Genomic DNA, 6,890 nt, shown 5'->3' with positions numbered 1-6,890 from the left:
AGTGCTCTATGAGTAGTCTTAGGTGGTATTGAGTGAATATGACTTGAGGGTCCTCTGATCTTCTTGAGGGATAATGTATTTATAGGAGTTCCTGATTCCTAGGGTTTTCTTAGGAAAGGTCGTTGTCTACCTAGTTAAGAGGTGGACTGTTTAATACATATTTCCAAGGGGAACATGGGTCGGTAATGACTATGACTTTCTCTTTATTTAACACTTGTGTTATCCCACCTTTCTTCTCTCCAGGGGAGAAGAAAACATAGGGGGCAAGGCTATACCTCCCTTTAGACATCCTTGCGTTATCGCCCTTTCCTATGGTGGTCCCAAGTTGTCACCCTCAGAAAGGTTATTTGCAAATATAACACTACACAATCCTCAGACACGATTCCTTCTACATAGGGAGGGCTATTTTTTACCTCAGGGGACGTTCATCCCCTTATTAGGGACACTTAATCTTTCATTCGGGTCTCAATCGAACCCTCTAACAAGACTTAACTAACACTAACAAATAACTCTTTTTATGATGAAGCTTTAACCTCATCCAGAAAATAACTAAGGTATTATGCCAAGGCGCGCCATGTTTTATTTTTTTTTATAAAAATAAAAACAACATATTCCTTCAATTTTTAATAAAACTGAGGGAAAAACAAATTATGACACGCTTCGAATATCACGTAAGGATGTTCATGTTCTTATTTGTTTATAAATGAATACTAAATGATCTAACCCTTCAATTCCCTTAAAAACCGAGGGATAACATCATCAAATTTTACTAAAAAAGCATTCATTAAACAGATTTTAACCTAATCCTAACTTATATGTTACCTCCCCAAAATAGTACGCATCATTCTTTGTGATGAATTACTATTTAATGTTCTTCTCTCCTTGAATAAAACATTTTTTTTGCCCTAGCAATCTATCTCACACAATGGTGTACATGTTGTATTTTTTGAAAAACTCTCTATTAAAGATATTAAAGAGTGTCGGAAAAGTTTCATACGATAGATTGAAAGTGCAGAAAATTGTTCATGCGTCTAGGTTAAGCAAAGAAGGTTGTTAAACCATTGAAAAGATATATGCAACAAACTCTATAATTGCATCGATGATGATAAATCTAAGTTTTTTCAATATTCTGTGTAAACAATATAATACTTTTAAAAAATAGATATTATTTACTTAGTTAGTTTTATTCTAAAACTGAAGGGCTTTTTTATTTTATTTTTCTATTTAAAATAGAAAATACCTTTCGCCTCGGTTTTTTAAATAACTGTGGAAATATGTTACATAGCTACAACAATTGTTAGTTCCATGATTTAGTGATTGGCATTAATTTTTATAAAACATGATTCTTAACTGATATTGAACAAGATGTTGAAACATCTTGACCAACTTTCATAATAGGTTCAACTGTTATGTGTTTTGACAAATCTTCTGCCAGATATTGTGACATGCTACACCTGAACATCCTGACATTTCAGACTGGATTTTTAATCCTTGAAAATTTGATTGAAAAATATGAGAATCTGGAATATTCAAATACTCATTACAAGAGTAACCAATCAAGGAGTTTATAGGACAAATGCATATATGTTTTGATTTTTAGAAATAGAATCCTTGAGATTCTTTTTAAAAAAAAACTAAGATTTAATATGATTTGATATGTTCTTATTTTGTGTGAACATCTTGCAGCTGTTTCGAAAAGAAGAAGATTGGATTTAGTTTATAGTCCAAGCCCATATTGCAAGAGTTTATAAATAAGGACTAGATAAACCTATTTTTGCAAGCATTCACAAATAGAAAACCGTGTGTGAAAAATAAGGGTTGTGTGTCACTAATGTATCTTCTGATACATTGAGGTGTACTGTGTGTTATTTCTCTTGAAGCTTGTAAGAAAAAGAATTGATTATTGTTCTTGATCAAAGCTTTTAAGAAAGAACAAGTATTGTTTATTTGAAAGTGTAATCTTTCTAATTTGGTTCCTCTAGTCACTTGGTGTGTGGCTGTTTTTATCACTGCGGTGATTGGGAGTGGGATGTCGATTTCTCATATCTAGATGTTAATTTCTAGGTAGAAGTTGCAATGGGTAGTGATTAGGAGAAATGTTATAAATTAGGACTATTTAGACTTTGAATTAATATTGCTAATAATAGATTTCCTTCCTGGCTTGGAAGCCCCCGAATTAGATGTTGTTGTACTGAACTGGGTTAACAATTTACTATATTATTTATCATTCTGCAAGTTTATTTCAGTTTTTATATTTATGTTGTTAGTCAGCAGATGTTATAACATATCTCTTGACATTGTGTGTTGTTAGGACATTTGTCTTGACATCTGTTGTGTAAGTGCTAGAATTTCAATTGGCATCAGAGCAGACTCCCTGTTCTATTTATTGGGTGAGCTCCAGGGATAATATTTTTTGGTACTATGGATAAAGAAGAAGGATACACTAACATACCACCTATGTTGGATGGATCTAATTATGATTGGTGAAAAGTCAGAATGGTTTCTTTTTTGAAATCCCTGGACATCAAGGCTTGGAATTCTGTTTTAAAAGGATGGGAGCATCCTGTTGATAAAGAAAAAGATGAGAACGCATCCTTAAAACCTGAAGAAGATTAGGCTAATGAGAATGATAAATCATATCTTGGAAACTCGAAGGCTTTGAATGCTCTATTCAACTGAGTAGACAAGAATGTTTTCAGGTTGATTAACACATGTACTATAGCCAAGGATGCTTGGGAAATCCTCAAAAAAACTTATGAAGACACATCCAAAGTAAAGATGTCTAGACTTCAACTTCTCACTAACAAATTTGAAAATCTGAATATGAATGATGACGAGACTATCTAGCGATATCATATGAAGATTCTTGAAATTACAAATGAATCTAGTGCCTTAGGGGAGAAGATGTCAGAAGAAAAACATGTAAGAAAAATTCTTAGGTCTCTACCTAGTAAAATTTAAATTAAGGTGACTACCATTGATGGAGCTCTTGACATCAGCACCATGAGGGTTGATGACTTGTTGGCTCACTTCAAACTTTTGAATTAGCTATAAGTGGCAAGTTTGAGAAAAAGAACAAAAGCATAGCTTTTGTGTCTTATGCTGAAGATGAAATAGGTCAAACTGATATGGATACTAAGGAAGGATTTTCGAATACCATTAGGTTACTTAGGAAGAAATTCAATAGAATTATGAAAAGAATGGATGGAAGAGGAAGACCAGATGTAAAGAACATCTCATCTGACATCAGGAATAACAATGAATCACAGAATAATTTCAGACATGAAGAGAAGTCTAGTCAAAGAAAAGGTGTTTCAATGCTATGAGTATGAAGGATTTGGTCACATTAGACCAAAATGTTCAACTTATCTAAAAAAATGGCCTTATTGCGTCTTGGTCTAATGATGATGAATCAGAAGATGAGTTCTCAACTGAGATTGCCAAACTGGTAATAGCTCTATCGATAGATGGACAGATGAAGTAGAATCATGTGATGAGAATGATCTCTATAAAAACCTGGATGTGTCCTACAAGGATATTTGTGACTGGTGTGAAGAAAGTCTCAAGACAGAAGAAGAACAGAGAAAGATCATCACAAATCTGGAAAATGAAAAGAAAAAACTGCTATGTAATGTTTCTTATCTTCATATAGATGTAACTTTCCTAAATTTCAAGCTTGACAGTTCTTTAAGAAGTATGAACAATGGAACTGGAATAATAAAAGAGGCTGAAGAAACAAAAGTCAAATATCATTATGATATTCAACAAATGAAAAAGCCTGCAAAAAAGTTTCTTCCTACTGAAAAGAAAAGAATGATCAACATGTCAAACCATGTGTTCCAACATATTGGCAGACTAAATGAAGCTCCAAATATTAATTCCTCAACTTGGAGATGTCATTATTATGGTGAGTATGGTCACCTTAAGCCTTTCTGTTACAAATTTATTAAAGACCAAAAATCTCCAGCTCATTCTAAGGCTGGTCACGTCAGCAAAAAGAGAAGTGTCAAAGAAAGAGATGTCAACCTAATAGCTCATACCATATTAGGAAAATAAAAAGAGATGACTAATACTTTGATAGTGGATGCTCTAGACATATGACATGCATGCATAAATTACTGGTAGATATTAGGTATCTTCCCACAGGTGTTGTCAGATTTGGTGATGGTTTAAAGGTGAAATCAAGGGAGTAGGAAAGTTTATGTGTGATGGATCTCCAAAGTTAGAAGATGTTCTTCTTGTAAAAGGACTATCAGCTAATCTTATTAGCATTAGTCAGCTATGTGATCAACGATTGTTGGTAAATTTCTCCAAATCAAAAAGCTTATTCAAAGACGAGAAAGATGTCATTCTTATAAAGGATATCAAAACATTTTTCATCAAAATGAACTAACAAACAAACCTTTTCTACCAAGGGGATGTAGGAGCCAGATTCAATATCTCGTTAAGCACCCTAAAAAAAGTCTTTATTTAGTCATTTCTTATTTTTTTTTCTTGTTAATACTATTAATAATGAGAATAAACCAAACACTGCAAGCAAACATTTCTTCCAAAATTAATTAAGCGGTTCCCGTTGGTTACAACGAATGTCACGGGATGCGAATATCTTTCTCACGCATAATCGACCCTTGAATCTAAATTTGGTTGTCATGATCTTATTTAAGTTGTTCAAGGGTTTTATCGATATTTTCCTTTAAAAAAATTGATAGCGACTTTATGACTTTTGAGTGTTTATTCGCTTAGGTATTTTTTGCGTTGTGACAACTGCTTCAATTAACATTGTATTGTCTCAAAATTGTTAGATTTCCCAATTGCTTGTCAAAGCAACTTAAAATATATTGATATAATCATCTCTTTTATACTGATAATAAAACATATAGCTATTGAATTCATCCGCTGTATTTTTTCTTCTCTTTTAAATTTTTGTTTCCACACTTTGAACTCTAATTTTGCAAAAGAAAAATCTCTTTGAAAATTTAATTTAAAGGAGGAAAGTCTATTCAACCCACATTCTAGACCTTCTTTTCATATTCTTGTCTAATAGACTCCGGTGATTTTTCACCATTTTTAATATATTATTATATACCGTTAAAAATAAGAGAAAAAAAAGTGCAAGTAGTGACATCTCCATCCTTTTGATTAAGCCAAAGGTTATATTTAAATAGGTGGAACTAGCTATATTTCAAACATCGATTTATATTAGATTTAAATGCAATATTTCCCTATTTTTATTTGTTTTAATTTTTAAATTTTGATCTCCTATTTTTAAAACTGAATGTTTGGTTCCTCTTTTTTTTTTAGGAAAATATTATTGAAGGGAATACATCTCTTTTTACTCTTACTTACTTGCCTCTCCATCTTTCTTCCGTCTATATTAATTTTGTAATGATAATGTGTTATGACTTAAGTGGCATAATTATATTAACTATAATTTTCAAAAAATAATTTGGAACCTATTTGAAAAATATTTTAAAACAATGCACTAACCACGGCTACATCAAATATTCTCCAACGTTTTATGCTTGATAGAGTCATAAATTTCTTGTGCAATATCCCAAAAATAATTTAAAACAGTTCTGAGAAGGAAATCAAGATGAGAAAGAGTATATTTCTCACATATTGCACCGTTGAACTCGTGTGAATAAGGATGTGGAGATGTATAAAAACTAAATGATAGAATTAGATTGATATGTCTATAACAAATGTTCATAAAATAAATGAGTTATTTTTTAATATCAGTGATAAGTAATTTTTGAATATTTTTTTACCTATACCGAAGAATGAAGACTGTTGATCTATATTGAAGAATGAAGATTCAAAAACTAGAATGAAGAATTAAGACTTATCAATATATTGCTCATATGTTGATGATTGTTGAATATCAGTAATTTTTTACTCAGGTACATATTATTTTTATTTGAAACAACTCTTACTAACACTTTTTACTTGCATATATAATTTCTTTTTTATTTTAGCTTCTCATAGATTCTGGATTTTTGAAGTAATACTTTGCTGGTCTTAATTGCATAATATCTATGACTTATCTTTAAGAACAACAACAAATCGTTCCATAACAAACTCCATCTATATATCCCCTAAGCTTGCAATAATCGTTACAACTTGCGCATCCAGGATTGCTAGTGCATGCAGAAGCCCTAGTAGGATCCTTCAAATCTGGTGTTGCTCCTGCTACAAAAAGTTTAATTCACAAAATTAAAACTTCTATATTTATATGTTAACAGTGATGTACATAATTATAAAAAACTTTTGAGCTATGCTAATATTTTCCTTAAGACATGTAAAAAAACCTAACATATACAAGAAAAATAAAATAAAAAATATTTTCTCTTAAGAATAATTTTTGTTAATTAAATCTCTTACCTGAAGCCAAAACCAACGCAATGCATAAAAGTCCCAATAAAAGAGATTGACAAATCAGCGTTGCCATTTTTCTTTCAAGATTTTCTTACAACTCTAGCAATATGTATAACAATCTTCGAGTTCTTTATAGAGCACTTATTTGACAAGAATATTTAAAATTAAATGATATTTTTTACTTATGTATTACATAATACTTTAATATAGATATTATGACTAGTTAACTAATACTTATTTGGAATATACATATCACATAAATACCCAAAAAGTAGAGAAAGAAGATGGAACAAGATAGAGGCAGATTTTTAAACTACATGTCTAGAAGAAGTATTATTATCCCTCAATGGATGATATTATAAGTAATGTAGTTTATTAAACATAGAAAAGGGACAATATTATTAAGTAAGGTTTTCCTTTTCTTTTTTTTAGAAGCAGAAATTAATTTCAAATATTCAAATAATTGTGGACCTTTGTTTTGGCTTTTTTTTTTTAAATGATTTTTTATAGTGTTA

The 6,890-nt window shown here is 31.0% G+C and overlaps 1 long non-coding RNA gene across 1 annotated transcript; it reads right to left on the bottom strand.

Annotated features, from left to right (window-relative positions):
• Positions 1-5,823: 5,823 nt before the first annotated feature.
• Positions 5,824-6,555, bottom strand: LOC131611788 (uncharacterized). The gene is made up of 2 exons (XR_009287137.1): positions 6,382-6,555; positions 5,824-6,189 (listed from the first exon to the last, which is right to left on the bottom strand). It is a non-coding gene; the product is annotated as an uncharacterized LOC131611788 (long non-coding RNA).
• Positions 6,556-6,890: the final 335 nt, after the last annotated feature.

The sequence above is a fragment of the Vicia villosa genome, linkage group LG6 (assembly GCF_029867415.1).
Source record: "Vicia villosa cultivar HV-30 ecotype Madison, WI linkage group LG6, Vvil1.0, whole genome shotgun sequence".
In the NCBI taxonomy this organism is placed as follows: domain Eukaryota; kingdom Viridiplantae; phylum Streptophyta; class Magnoliopsida; order Fabales; family Fabaceae; genus Vicia; species Vicia villosa.
This window is presented reverse-complemented; position numbering and strand designations above follow the sequence as displayed.